The sequence below is a fragment of the Mauremys mutica genome, chromosome 1 (genome assembly GCF_020497125.1).
Source record: "Mauremys mutica isolate MM-2020 ecotype Southern chromosome 1, ASM2049712v1, whole genome shotgun sequence".
Classification (NCBI taxonomy): domain Eukaryota; kingdom Metazoa; phylum Chordata; order Testudines; family Geoemydidae; genus Mauremys; species Mauremys mutica.
Genome location: NC_059072.1, coordinates 104268795 through 104284684, shown reverse-complemented (window position 1 = coordinate 104284684; position 15890 = coordinate 104268795). Strand labels below are relative to the sequence as shown.

The following is a 15890-nucleotide window of genomic DNA, read 5'->3' as shown; positions in this document are numbered from 1 at the left end:
ATACAACAGTTCTGCTGCCACTATCATTTTCCAGCATCACCTTTAAATAACCCTTTTACTGTTTGAGAATAAACTTAACGCCTAAGGGCTAGGGCTAGTAGTGACCTCCTGCACAATAATTTTATCATGAACACCATTCCCAATCCTCTTTTGCTTGGTTGTGAAGTTCAGAAGTTTATTGATAGGAGAGTGATCTCCCACATTGTGGCTGGGTTGAACCAAATAGTTTGAGGAGAAGACTGATGTGTCCCTCCATACACTGAAAGACTCCATAGCTACTCTCTGCTTAGTCTATGCTGGGCAGCTTCCACGTGAAAGTTGCTCAGGCATACTTTAAGGGTTTTGGAAAACGATTTCTTCTCTATAAATGATCATATTTTCTTATTCCCTTTCCCTGTTATTACTTCCTATAATGATATGCATTGAAGGTAGCTTTGTCCTTTGCTCCATTTATCGGAAAACACCACCATTTAGTTTGACTTCAGATTCACCCCCACAGTAGTGAATTACTGGTGTTGGGAGTACTGGATTGTAACATCACTGAAGTAATCTGACTTTAAAAAGAAGTATTTTTATATGTGAGCATCTGAACAAACCAGCATTAGGTAAGGGTTCATGAAGGTGACCACGGTAATGTTAACATTAAAATAGCCTTGGGTCCCCACTTATGGTCTGATCTTATTGAAGGTCTTGTGGATCCTATTGTTTGGATTCTTTACCAGCTGCTCCCAAGAATGGGCCTTTTTGTGTTAAGTCTGAAGTCTGGGTCCTGATGCAAGAGACCTTCAGTAGGTCTGGATTTCCTGTGGGATGACTTCCATCAGGACCTGTAGCTTCACCGTCATGGAATCTAAACACAATGCAATGGAGAGGTGAGAGGAGAAAACACTGTCTGAAAAGGAAGCCAGTTTGGGGGTGGGGTAGGGGGAAGTTTATTCCATAAATGAAAACTGCTGAGCTAGGGCAATCTCTGTCCAAAGACTCCCCCAGCCTTCCTTCTGCCACACCTCTTATACAGAATTAGTGAAAACTGCACCAAGGACCAACTCCCCTGTGCAACCCTCTGTCTTAAATAGCAACCTTAAAGTATTCCTATGTGGCTTCCAGTGCAGTTTTGTTTGACCTCTACTTACCAGGGAGTGCCTAGTACAATGGGACCCTGATTTATGGCGTCAAGGTGCTGCTGTACTAGAATAATACATATGACTTGTAACCTGTTGCATAAGAAAGGTCTTGTGTGTGCTTTTTCTGGAGAACTCTTCCTTATTTCCCAAATTGGCCTGACGGTGGGCCAGGACAAGAGATTCTCAGATGCATCATGATAAATTGTAAGAACCTGAATCGGACAGAATATGGCTAGTGGATAAAGGGTGAGGAGATTATAATTGCAGTGCTGTCTAGCCTACTGCTATCGACTGTGGTTGGAAGGGTCATGACGCTTCTTAATCCTAGAATTGGATGTTTGTGGTGAGTCACTGCTAGTGCATGCATAATTTTGCATGGGAATATGCAAGACTCACACTTTTTTGCCTTAAAATATCCCTGCTTCACAAGTACAACGTGGGGCAGGGGTCACTTGCTGGTTTGAACTAGAGTAAATGGTGGATTCTCGGTAACTTGAAGTCTTTAAATCAAGTAACAGGCAGAGGTTAAGGCCTGTAACAGCAGTGGATGGGTGAGGCTTTGTGGCTTGCGATGTGCAGGTCGTCAGACTAGAGGATCACGATGGTCCCTTCTGGCCTTAAAGTCTGAGTCTATGAATCTCTTCCTTTTTAAGGTCAGAAGGAACTATGGTGATCATCTTGCATTAATACAGGCCATAGAACCTTAGCAGTGAGATTCCTGCATTACACAGGTTTGAACAAGAGCCTATTTTTTAGAAAGACATTCAGTATTAGATAATATAATATAATAATTGGAGATATACCTATCTCCTAGAACTGGAAGGGCCCTTGAAAGGTCGTCGAGTCCAGCCCCCTGTCTTCATTAGCAGGACCAAGTACTGATTTTTGCCCCAGATCCCTAAGTGGCCCCCTCAAGGATTGAACTCACAACCCCTGGGTTTAGCAGGCCAATGCTCAAACCACTGAGCTATCCCTCCCCCCACTAGAGCTAAAGTTACTGCCAGTACTTACTGAACATTGCACTGCAGCTGGCTGGTATTCTTGATTTCTGGACCACCAGATAGTAGACAGGCAGACCAGTCAGAGTTATGGCACAGCCAATGCCTGTGTTCACAGGGTCTGAATAAAGGGACATTCCCACGATGAAGAAACATATTATTGTGAAAACCAGTGGGATGAATAGAGGCACCTAGAAAAGAGAGGAAATCTAGGAAATGGAAGGTCTTTCTAAGCAGTCAGCTGGCAGAGCTTGCAGTCATGTACCGAATAGATTGCTGTCATCATATCGAGCAGCAACAAACAAGACATTTGTACAGAGCACTGAAACTGCATGGTAGTGTTTCACTTTCTAAGCTATAGTAGTCCTGAAAATATCTGAACTTCAGAGGACAGAGAGCATTATTCTGGTTTGGGATTCACTTGACTGGATTGTTTTTGTACTGAGCTTTGTTTTTTGTTGCAACAAAGCTTAACATAACTGGGCTAAGTTTCAGATTTCTGCAGTTTTACCTGCATGATTTCCATTGACTTTAATCAGTTGTTGCAGCTGAGAGAGCTGTGCTGAACATTTGACATGCATACAGTTTTCATTCAGCTGGTTGCATTTTGCAGTGTTGCTGTGCTTGGGGGGGAAAGCATCACATGATCATTTTCTACATTGCAGCTGTCACTTCTTGTGTGTCAGTAGGAGCATTTGCCTGCTCAGATACAAAACTTAAGCAAAATCAGCTATGTTTTTCATGTCTTACTACTGCCATTAACTATATCAGTACCGAACTCCTGCAAGCTATGCTAATAGCCAGGAGGCTGCAATTGTTGCTATTCTATAAGCAGAAACGAATTAGTGGCCTTATCTAACTCACTATAATTACAATAGTTTGCCATTTGGGTTCCTTGTCTCCAGGTGAAACAAGTACAGAATACTGGAGGACCATTTGATCTCATGCAGCCGCTTTTGCCTGTCTCTATCCTTTCACATCTAAACTCCTTTTTCAAAATCCTCATCTCCTTGTACCTTGAAGGGCCTCGATATCTCAGGATGCCGATAACGATGTATCATGAGCCCCAGGGTCACCAGTCCTATGAAGAGCCAGCGTGAAAAGCTATAGAAGTTCAATAGACCATAGAGATCGCCAATCAACACCATCAAGAAGATCAGAGGCAACTAGGACACAGACAAAAATGCAGCATTAAGCACTGCAGTAACACCTAGGGAAGATGCTTTTCCTTTCCACCCCGTGTTACTTGTGTAGGTCTTACAACAGCTATAAAGTGCTATTGTCTTATGTTCTTTCCGTCTCCTCAGTGGTGCTGGTGCCTTTTCTCAACATGTGCAAATATGGTATTAACTAAATCACAGAGCCTCCTATAAGTGAAAAGAGCAGGAGACTTAAGTCCTTACTGTGCAAATTTAGTTTGCTTGGGAAACTCTTAGATCTTGTGTTCATGGGGCACTATAAGAAACCCTGAGTTGAGAAGGTTTTTTAAAACAAAAACTTAGCTTGGGAGGAGATTTTAAAGGAACAAATGGGAGTTAGGTTTCCAATTCCCACTGACTGTCAATGGGAGTTGGGTGTCAAATTGCCCTTTGAAAAATTTCTCTCTCATGTGACATAGATGAAACGCCAACCCTTTCCTTTGATGCAAAGCCCACCAAAGCTAGAATTTGGACCCCTCCAGGAAGCATTTTATTAGTCTCAGGTTACTTGGTGCCACAAGGCTCTTTGAAGGGCTTTATCCTATCGTGGTAGCACCTGAAGACACCAGGGCTGCACTGTGCTAGATGCTGTGTGGAAACAAACAGGTAACACAGCCCCTGTCCTGAAGAGCTTACAATTTAATATGAAACAAGACACAACAACTTCCTGTGACCAACAAAGGGGGGAAGGAAGTGACGTCCAGGGCTCGGAAATCAGATCACTTGTCCTATAGATTAGTTACTGCACAACCGGATTCCAAATAGGAGTTTTTTCCTCTCTAAAAATGTGCTAATGTGAATTTATCACTCCTACAGAGTGGTAGGTTTGATAGCGCTGTCAACTGACGTCTTCTGTCTAGGCAATGAACGGCTACAACATGGGAAGTAACAGTGCAAGCGTCCCATATGCTGTCCCACCAAAGTGTCTCGAACCCTGCTCTGAAGAAGGTACAGTGGTCAGCCAGCATACCCATTGTGTTCTTGGGCAGTGAGAGCACTGAACGGTGCCAGTTATAATGGCAGGGGGTTTATGTGGACAATGGAAAGTCCAGTTAAGAATTCCAGTCTGTGGGGGCAGACCAGACAATGCCATCTGTTAAGGGCTAGGCAGGTGGGAGTTGTGATCTCTGCTAGTGACTGGTTAAGAATGACACTCGCAGCTAGTTTGTGCAAAAACATTGGTATTGCTACTCTCGACCCTTCCCCTGTCTCATTCACCTGTGTAGTCTTGTCTTTTAGGCTACGTCAGCTCTGCACAGGGCTGCCCACGGCACGCTGGGTACATGTAGCTATGTGCCATAGTTAAAAGTGGGCTGCAGCCACACTGAGGTGTGTAGCTTCATGTGTCAGGGAAAGGCTCTGGTGGGGGGAGGCAATGAGGAAACCCCTCTGACATGACCTTTCCCTGCTGCAGGTATAGGCTCCAACAACAGGGAGCTGGAACAGCCTTTCCTTGCTAACTTCCCACAGCCAGTGTCTTTCTCTGTGGGGGGGGGAGGCTCCAGCTGCAGGGAGGCAGTGGGACACTACAGCCCTAAAAATAGCAGTGTAGACAGTGAGTAGAGAGCCTGTAAAGTAGGTCCTCACACACATACCCACCACACCCTTCAGGTGTGTCTGTTCTCTACTCACCTACGCTGTGCCTCACCAGCTACACTGCCCTTTATACCTGTGCTGGGGCAGAGGCGACGCGGGTCTACACACCACCACAAAAAAGCTCCCCAAAAAACGCGTGCAGTGTAGACACACCCATAGACCATCAGCTGCTTGGGACAGGAGCCATCACTTATGATACATTTGTACAGTGGAGCTTTAGGTGCTACCCCATAGTAAATGACACATTTGAATTTTTTATATTATCATAGTCTGGTAATGAAATGGGCTTAGTGCAGGGGTGGGGAGGGCAGATGAGTTCATTCTCTAAGAATGAGAGTTAAAAAAAAACCCCAAGTCTCATTCAGCATCCAGAAAGCTCTGCTCACCATTAATAAAAGGGCTGGGAGGGGGGTGTTTCTTCGCCTATGGATCATGGAGAAGAGTGGAGGCCACTGTCCTTCCCTGGAAGCTGCAAACAACATCCTGTTAGAAAGAAGCAGAACTGGATGAAAAGAAGGTAAGCATATTTTGTGAAAAACTTTCATTTTATACAAAATTTTCAGTTATGTTTTGGGTTTTTTTTTAATGAAAATATTTCTGATTATGCGCCTTTTTTTGGAAAAATTTTGACCAGCTGAAGAAACAAAGATACAATATTACTCGTCACCAGCAGGGGGAGCTCATGATACAGCATGTGTGTTTCTGCAGCTCCCTGGCTCTTGAATTTCCCCTTAAGCTTCACGTTACACAATGAGAGATCAAACCACACCAGTAAAACGAAAGCCACAAGAGGAATACAACATAGATGGCAACCTTAAGTGTGAAGTGCTCTGATGGCATGATACTTGTTATAGCATTAGTATAGCTTTCACTAGTGATAGGGTGTCTTCAGTCCATTGATTGACGTGAATGTTTTTTAGCAGATCAAGGGCTGCAGAAAGTGTGTTTGAACTGAAGATTAGCTGGTTTTAGTGTGGAAGAGATGTTTGGCTTTAGAAAGGACAGGCTTTTACCTTGCAGCTGCAAAGATTCCTCCATTCAGAGAACCAAAGCAGGACAGAGCAACTAGGACGGGAATTGCTGAGGAAATTCTCTTAAATGCTCTATCTACAAAGCTCTGGGGGAAAAAAATTGAGGGTTAGTTACCTTTCTCTCACATGTCTGTTTCTATAATTGTGCTGGTGGAAAAGCCAGGTTTTATCACCACCTCAAGGTAATCCCATCTCCATTATTACTGAGAGGCAAGAGAACCTTATAAGCAATCCAACAGGTGAGTCATTTCAGAAGAATTGCTGGGAGGCAGGAGCAAAGTTATTAGTATAAAGAACTTTATATAAAGTTATAGCCTGCAAGTCTGGGGGACAAAAAGTGGAAGGGATAATGGATCATATAACCTCTATGAAAAACTGGGGGCAAACTCCTGCAATCCAGTGGCTGTAAGTATATTTCTTCTTGCTAAAGAGGACAGAGACTCCTTGTGAGAGCTACACTGTTCCTAGACCATCTCCTTTATACTTCTTCCTTCTTGCCATATGTTTAAACAGACATTTGCCCCGGCATAAGAATCTGCAATCTGTTCCTTCCTTTAATGAATCTCTGGCCTCTCTCCAGTAGCCCCTCTGGTCCCAGATGTGAACTATCTGTGTTACGCTGAAAATATCCAATAAAAACGAAGGACCATACTCACCACAGCTACAGCCTCAGAGGCCAGCACTTCCTCCGCTGTCAGGACTGCGTAGTAGGAGACATTAGTGCGAAGGTACCCTAGAGTAACAATGAGCAAGGCCACTATCACGCTCAGTGGGATATTCCTACAATAGAATAAAAATAACCTTTTTATTGCACCTCTCAACTGTCCATCAGGTTTACCTCTATCCCATGTGAATATAGTAGATCTGGTTGGGAATTTGCAACATCACATTTTTTCACTGAAAAATGCAGATATTAAACCAGAACTTTTGTGGGAAAGGTTTGGTTTGGACAAATTTTGAAATTGTCAAACCATCCCATTTTGACGCTTCCAAAATGGAAAAATCTGGTTTTGGTTTGAAATGACTTTTTGTTTAGAAACCTAAGCTAAGTATAGAGAAATAAAGACAAAACAGAACATTTCAAAATGGTTATTTTTCATTTCAAAATGAAATATTTTTGATTGACCAAAAGTGAAATTGTTTTCCCAGTTGTTAGTTCATGAAAATTTGAGATTTCAACATTTCATCCCGATTCAGAACAAGAAAATCTGCAATTTTGAAACTTTTTTACCAGGATGGGAAAAAAGTATCCTGCCCAGCTCTAGAACCTGCATTGCATCTCCTGATTATGATTGTAGGTTGTGGATTATGTAAATGCAGAATCGTGAGAATGAGGTTATAGCAAACAATTGTTAAATTCCTTGGTGGTGGCATTTTTTCTTGTGGCTCTCATTTCAGACCTTTTTCAAAAATACCCATACTTGTCTTGGGCAGAAGAGAGCTGTGCCTAAAATAATACTTCCTAATCAGGAGGTGCTAAATGTGGGTAGGTCCCCTTTGTCCTCTTGTGCATCAGCAAGACATCCTATGAAGATCCAAACCTGGTAGGCTAAAGCATCTAATTTTAGGCACCCAGTCGCTGAGGGAGAAGTGCTATGGGAATTGGAGCTCGTTTTAGGTCCCTTTTTAAAAACCCTATTTACAATGAGAATAAATCTCACTGTAAAGGGAAAAACCAAAGAGGCTCTTCATTCTAAATATCTCTTCTCCTCTTCTGAGAGTCACTTTTTTCATCCCTACAGATCCACTGGCAATGGGATGAAATTCCTGCCTTCGTGCTCATTAGAGAGACAAGGTGGGTGAGGTAATATCTTTTATTGGATCAACTTCTGTTGGTGAGAGGGAGAAGCTTTCGACCTTACAAAGAGGTCCAATAAATGAGATTACCTCACCCACTCTGTCTCTCTAATATCCTGGGACCCCATGGCTACAACAACTGGTGCTCATTGTAACTTTGCTTCAAAGAGGGTTGAGTCAGGCTATGCTGTACGGCACAGCATAACAGGCGTTGAGAACACTAACTAAGCCCAATTCTCAGCTAATGTGGTTATCCTGGGACTGACCCCACTGGTTAAAAACGTACGTTTTTCTTTCATGGGGTCAAGAAGAAATTCCGCCCCTCCAACACAGCCTCCTCCACTGAACCATCAGGCTCACTACCACCGCGCAAGCTAGGCAACAGGCCTTGATAGGCCTGTAGTCTGCTCCAATATGACAACAGCTGGTATGTGCATAAATGAATTGCACCCAAGTCAAATCTCAATATGAAAAATATTCAGACTTCAATGAACTGGCATGTTGTTGTGCTGAAGTGAGTTCGTGCCCTTTAACAGCTTGTATTATTACGCTGCTCCAGCTTTGGGGCATGGGAATCAACATCCTCTTCAGTGGCTTGTTTATCTACCAGATATGAATTCAAGCAGCTGGCCATGGTACTCACCTTTCAGGGTTTACGATTTCCTCAGTTACAAAGTTGACATAGAACCTGCAATTAGAAGAGAAAAGTGTCTGTCTGGACCTGAGACTCCAAAGCCCAACATGGAAAATGAAGAGTGAGATGGAACAGGTTATGCATCTGTCACTGTTCCTGAGCTGCATCTGGGCATTTGCTTCCTGAATAAAGGGGCATCCTTTCTTAGACCATGTGTCTTACTACATAACTATAGAGAGACTTTCTACAAAGAAAGTCAAATGCTTCCTCTTAAGGGTGGTAGTGAGGGAAGAATCTCTTGGGATCGGAGTTCCCTCCATCCCCTGCCCACCCAATATTAAGGATTTAGATGCTTTGAGTTTCACCCTGCAAAATCATTGTCTTTACTTTCTGGACATGAGCTTCCTTTGTAATATGCAAGATAGAGCAGAGGTGCTCTTTGGAGGTCCCCAACATTACTTCATTTGGCACTCGAATGATGTTTTGCCTAAGTAAAATGGTCTCAGTCCCGTCTCTAGGGGACAGATAAACAGCCACTACGATGACTTGGCCATTGCTGATCCAGGGTGCATTTGAATCTGTAACTGCGATGAGACAGGCTCCACACAAGTTCCATACTGCAGCGATTTGAACTCTTTGGGACTTATCCGGCTTTCATCAGCGACTGGAGTAGATGTGGTCCAGTACAGATATGGAAGCCTACCATCCTCCATATGCAAACATTCCAGAGTAAAAAGCCAGAGACAGCTTGTCCAGAGCCAGCGAGCTAGTGTCAAAAGCATTCTGGAAATTCTCATAGTGACCTGAGAGGAGATGGAAATACAACTGTAAGCAGTCAGGATGAGCTCTACCCTGACATCCAGTGGTAAATTATGAGGAGTGGGCAAAGGAATTTCAAGAATGTGCATTTGCATTGGTAAACCCACTCCACTTAACCATCCCAGGCTGCTGTGTGTTATGCTATTTTCATAGCTGTGGGATCCCCAATTTCTTTGTTATTGGGGCAGGAAGGAAAAAAAGTGCTGTCACCCTAATTATGTGAATGAGGAACTATGAGACTGCTTTGACAGAAATGACTCAACCTACATTAAATAGTACTTGCTAGACAAGGGACATGGGTTCCAAAACCCAGTGAAAGGGAGAGAGGTTGGGGACTGGTGTATGTACCTGATGGTATGGGCCCCTTTTGAGGGCCTGGAACACCAATTGCACATCCTCCTCTCTCCACTGTTAAAGAGCAGAGCTAATTTTGAATCCTTTAGGAGTCCATCTAGAGGCTGCTGACCTGAATTCACGTTGGGCCAATGTGGCACTGGGGCTCCCCTACTACAAGCTGAAACCACTAAGAGCTGAAATCACTAAAAGAGCTAAGCTTACTGAGCTGAGATCACTGAGTGGGGGAGCCTGAAGATCGATCGCTAAGCGGCTGGCAGAGCGGAGCAGTCTGCAGCATGTTGGAGCAGCCCATAGAACAGTGAGCAGTGTGGAGCGGTTTGTTGGGACGGCTGATGTGGTTCACGGGTCTGCTGGAGGAACAGCACAGCTGGTGGAGTGGAGCCAGTCGTGGTGAAGGCTGCAGCAGAACTCCACGGAGAAGCAGGGCAGTTGGCCCTAGCCCACGTAAGGTGCCCCTTAACACCCTGTGTGCGCCCCCCCCATTTCCACCCAGGCTGGGGGGGGGGGGGGGGTAAAACTGCAGATAAACTTTTGAACTCTGGGGTGGCACTGACCAGAGACAGACTTTTGGGTTGTTGGACTTTGGGGTGATTGGACTTAAGACCCTAAGGGGGAAAGGACATTGCCAAATGTACTTGGAGGTGGGTTTTTGCTTATGGTTTGTGTATAGTCCTGTTTGTGGTGTCTCTCCAACGTGATGCCGCATTGGTTCCCTCCTTTATTAAAAGGATTTTGCTACACTCGGACTCTGTGCTTGCGAGTGGGGAAGTATTGCCTCCTAGAGGCGCCCGGGGGGTGGTAGGTAATTGTCCCAGGTCACTGGGTGGGGGCTCGAGCCGGTTTTGCATTGTGTTATTGAAACGGAACCCCTGGATACTGAATCTGGCCCTTGTTGCTGCCAACTTAGAGGGGCAGAAGGGTTGCACAACAAATAAATCTGATGGTCTGTGAGAAGCTGGAGCTAAGAATTCAACCAGCAAAGCCACTGCCATAGCTCTGACAGCACAGTGCTAGTTCAGAGAGACTCTACAGAGACAGTCTAAAATGACTCCTCAAATTTCAAAGATTTTTAAGGACAAAATTGATCGTTGATCTAGTCTGACCTCTCGCATAACAGAACACACAGATTTTCACCCAGTAACTAATGCAGTCCCACCAATAACTTGGGGTTGAGATAGAGCATATCTTTTAGAAAGAGATCCCATTTGATTTTCAAGGGTGAAGAATCCACCATATCCCTTGATAATCTGTTCCAGTGATTAATTACCCTGACTGCTAAAAAGAGACCTTACTTCCTGTCTTAATTTATTTAGCTTCAGCTTCCAGCTGTTGGATCTTGCCTGCTAGATTAAAGATGCCTCTGATCCAACATCAGTCTGCACAGAAATACTATTTTTAAATGATGTGCAATCCATCAATGTCGGAGCTCTGCTGCAACTGGAATGTGCCTCCATTTCATATTTCTCAGAAAGCAAGACAAGTTCAAACCTGCATTGAGCTGGCATGGAACATTCCAAGACCCGCATCATCTGCTGAACTAGCAATTGATTCAAGGACATGCAGCCTTCATCGCCTTCTCACTTGGCAATGGGTATTAGACACTGCCGCCCCCTCCCAGTAAAGGTTTTTCTCCTGGCTAAAATTCTCAAGCCCTCTTTCTTTTTCTGGTCTCTCTCTTTCTGACTCTGTTCTCCACTTTTTATCTCCCTTCTCATCTGTCTGTGCCTCTCCCTAGGACTCCCCTACCTCTGTGTCCTGCTAGTATCCCCTTCCTGTCTCGTGTCACACACAGGCTGCACTTGTCTTTCCTTCAGCTAGCACCAGCATCCCTGGGACAATAATCAGGCCAATGGTGACCATCTTGAGGACTGCGAGAACGGTCTGTATATTTGCAGACCAGCTGACGCTCCAGCAGTTCACAGCAATGATTAAGGCTTGGAGGGAAGGAAAAGAAGCAGAAGAACAGTGTTATTCATGTAGACTGAAATCTAAGTCGAAGGCATTAAGTAAAGAGTCTTGGCAGGGGGTTGGACCAGATGACCCTGGCAGTCCCTTCTAACCCTACAGTTCTATGGTAAATGGCAAGGTATGGATGTGTGGGGAGGTGTTTAGTGGAGGTTCAGTAGGAAATAAGATTGGCACCTGACCTGTTTAACATCTTCATGAATGATCTGGAATAAAGTGTAAGCACAGTGGCATGTTAATTATGTTTTTAGAGGATACTGAACTGTGACATGTTGAAAATACCAGTGAGGATAGTAAGACATTAGCAACTTGAGGAGGAAATAACTAAGATGAGATCTAAAATAATCCCAAACCCTGATATTCAGGGCTGAGGAGAGCTGGGAACCGGCTGCACGGGTTTTCAATATTGTTGGAGTTTCATGCATGCTGGCAATGCCCTCCAGAAGGAGGGACGTGATAGTTTCTCTCTATGGCCCCGAAGAGCCTACTTGGAATATACTGAATTCACTTCTGGGCAGGGCTAGTGTGAGGTCACTTTGTACTATGACCCCGCATCTTGGAAGTTCCTCTTCAGGGAGCCTGGTATTGATGTTTTCCACAATGGGAGCTTTATGTTCATGGGGAGTCCAGTACTGGGGCAGTTGTACAAATCCCATATCTTAGATCACTGTAAACTGGTCCTCATCCTCTTGGCAGACATGAGGGGATGGGCTAGTTGGCCTGACAGGTGTTTTTAGTTTCTAGTTTCTGGGAGTGAGTGCACGTGTTTGGAACTTCGTAGTGTAATATCTCACATGACCCCAGAGTGCTAAGCCTGATGCTTATGAGGAGACAGACAGGGGTCCTGTTGTAACTGAACACTACATCCCAGGCAGGGTTTGACTCTTGTTCTTTATGGGGGAGATTTTCAAACTCACAAATGTGAGTGAGATGTTCAATCTCCATTGAAACAAAGGGACTTGGGCCTCTAACTGCCTTACACTCCTTTGAATATACTGTACCAGCCTATGTGCTTTATGTACACAATGTGTTCTTGGCCAATACTGCGCTAGCTTTGGATTTATTTGTCTGTATGTAACACCCAGAGACCCCGGTCAGGATCAGGACCCTGTTGTACCAGGCTCTATACAAATGCATAGGAAGTGACACTTCCTGCCCAAGGAAATTAAATCCCCCCTTACTTAGCCTAATGGAGGCAAACACTGACTATTCTGAGGGTGTGGTTGCAGGCTCTCAAGCTCTGCCCGCCCCTCCCGACCCCGGCTTAGTGTCATCCACCCGCGTGGCTGAGTTCCTCTGTCCTGCTGGTGCTGCTGTGTCTGTGCATCCTGCACCGCGTGCTGCTGCCCCAGTCTCTGGTGCCCTGCTCATGCCCAGCCCAGTCATGTGTCTAAGGGCCTGGCCTGGCTCTGCTCTGGCCCCAGTGCTGGCCCCACCCAGATCTGCCCCCCCAAGGCACCCCCCCCACACCTGGGATGACTCATCCCCTCTTAGCTTGTGGATTTGGGGGGCTCCGGCCCCGCCCGGGCTCCATCCTGGATTTCAGGTGCCTGAGTGATGCTCAGGTGGGCGTGGAGGCTAAGTGGGTGGGCCACAGCCCACCCAGGCCCACCCGTGGCTACGCCCTGATTTACTATAGGGAGGTGACATCACAGATAAATATTTATAGAGCATCCCATTGCTTTGTATGGGGTTTGACAGACATGGAAAAGGGCAATTCTTGCTGACACAGGCAGAAAATGAGGTAGGGCAGAATCATACCAGGAATAGCCAGTCGATCCTGCTCTTTTCCCCTTCCCCACTTTTGCTTTGATTGTTTTTGAGGGTTACTCACAGATGCCAGTGATGGTGACCAGCTTCACAGCCAGGGCAGGGGCGTGGCAAGGGGTGAAGAGAGGCTCAATTAAGTAATGACCGAAAGCCAAGGACACCACGGCAATGTTGGCAGGACTGGAAAGCAAAATAGAAATTCAAAGCATGTTAGACCGGGGAAAACACTTCCCGCCCCCCCCCCCCCTCCCCATCCACATTATATCTCCTCTTCTACCACCCTTCCTTCCTTGGCCCACTCATCTACTTCGGATGCCTTCTACGGGTGCCATCATCTCATATCAAGGAGACTTGGATGCTATCTGACTGCAGCCAGAGTCCAAGAGTCCTTGAACGCTTTTCCCTTGGATCATCACCGGAACTGTTGTTACAACCCAATGGCCCCCTCCCCTTAGGGAGTCCCCTGGGAAGGTAGATCCACACTGTATATTGTATGGAAATGTTCTCAACATATCTATAATGTTTTATAAGCTCATACCTTCATCTCCAATTGAATATCCTAATCCTAAATAATCATTAAAGGGAATATTTAAACTGTCTCACTGAAGCAGAAAGCCATAAAGGTGAAAATCTGCGTGCAGATTATTGAAATGTCATATCATTTATGTGGGCATTTTTCATTAGTTTCTTTAAATGCCAGTAACCTTAGCATCTCTCCCTCCGGCCCAAGGGGGTGAACACTGTAAGCCCAGTGCCGAGGTGAGCAATGTGAAATCTCAAGTGAAGTTGTACCAATGGATTGGGTCAGCATGTTCAGGAAATAGAAGGGTACAGCTGCAGACTCGGGAGTCCTGCAGTCGTGGGTGATGGCATCAGCGAGGGGTTCAATGCTGGACGTATGGGCTTTAGAGAGTGCAGACAGGGTAGTCCGGCTGCTCGGTCAGCTGGCGTCACGGGAAGCAGGTGGACCTGATGCCCGAGCCATGGGGGAGGCAGCAAAGGGGGACGGAACCCTGCTGCCTCTTTCAAAGGGGGGGTGTGTGAAAACCTTTCCTGGCTGGAGAGGGCTCTCGCCAGGAGGGATACAATCCCTGGGGTTCTATGACGGAGCTTCAGAGGAGAGGGCATTCTTGGCAGGATTTGTTAGATCTATATACTGAGTATGAAAAGCAGAAGGGTAAAAACCTAGGGGCAGCTGCGGGATTAATTTGGACTGCCGCAGCCATGTGGTATCTTGTGTTGTTGGGACAAAAAAGGGAGTTGGGAAGAAGGGAAGAGGTGTGTACCCGACAGCTGGGGGGGAACTAAGCAACTGAAAGCGCAGATTACTAACCAGGCAGCAACCCAAGCCAATGCCCAGGACAAGTTGCAAGCCTTGAGACAGGACTTCCAAGCAAAAAAGGCGGAATGCACCCGCTTGGAAGCACTGGCTAAGCAGGTACCGATCCTTCAGGGACTCGTCAAAGACTTGACCATTCGTGCCCAGCATACGCTACAACGGCAGTGTGCTTGCCATGAAAAGAAAATGGAACAGTTAAAATGTCAATTGGCCGTGCGTTCGGTCCCGGCGGTGAGCCTCATGGGGGATGATTTGGGTGACCCTTGTAAGGGCTTTGATCTCTCCCTTTGTGAAGATCCTCAATTTTGGGCGGAACCTTGCACCCCTATAGTGGCCCTCATTAAGACTGAGGAGAGGTCCAGCGAGTGAAGGGGGAGGAGAAGGTCATATGTTCGGCACCCTCAACTACAAGAAGAGCACCCCGTGGGGGTGATTATAAAGAGGAAAGGGACCAGGAGGGGTGGGGACTAGTTAAGGAGCCCACCCTCCTTGCTAAATTGGTAGTGAAACAAAGCCTGTGCCCATGGAAATAAATGGTTCAACGAGAAAAACAAAATCGGGCCCAGACAAGCAGGCAGGCAACAGTTAAAAAAAATAATTAAAAAACAGGTTGCAAGCCCTGAGTGCATAGTGGCAGAAGTAAAAAAAAGAAAGTCAGAAGTTAACTCTGGAGACTCTGGAGGGAATTAAGCAGTACAACTTTGTAAAAATGTTTTAGAAAAAAGAGAATTCTTGGTTTCTTTGCAGCCACTCTGAAGGAAAAATGGGCCTTTTTTTTTTTTTAAAAGAAAAGTCTGTAAATAATCCAGGCAAAAAGGTTATCTAAGTAAAATCATTAGACTATGAACAAGTTAGTCAAATTTGCTAAAAAAATACAACAACAACAACCCCCCCCTGTTGTGTACAGTCTTTGTTTTGTGGATTAAAATAAATTGGTGGTGTTTTAAATAATACCACTGAAATCCCTTTGAATTTTCCATTCAAAGTTGCAAAACCAAAAAACACTTTTGCCAAACACAGGTAATTAGTGTTGTTTAACTTTGGTATTTTGCATTTAACCCTTAAGGTAACTCAATGCTTTACACAATTTAAAATGTTTTAAATAAAGACCAAAGTTATGTCTGCAGCAGGGCAGTCAAAGCCAGAAAAATGAGTAAAAAAAATTAAATGTGTTTTTTTGGTAAAAGCTGTAGTAAAAGAGAGAGAGAGACCATGCCCCACACTGAGCCCCACACAATGAATAACCTTTTTTTCAACTTAA

The 15890-nt window shown here is 45.1% G+C and overlaps 1 pseudogene; it reads right to left on the bottom strand.

Annotated features, from left to right (window-relative positions):
* Positions 1 to 218: 218 nt before the first annotated feature.
* Positions 219 to 15890, bottom strand: part of LOC123344319 — a 34231-nt pseudogene continuing 18559 nt past the window's right edge.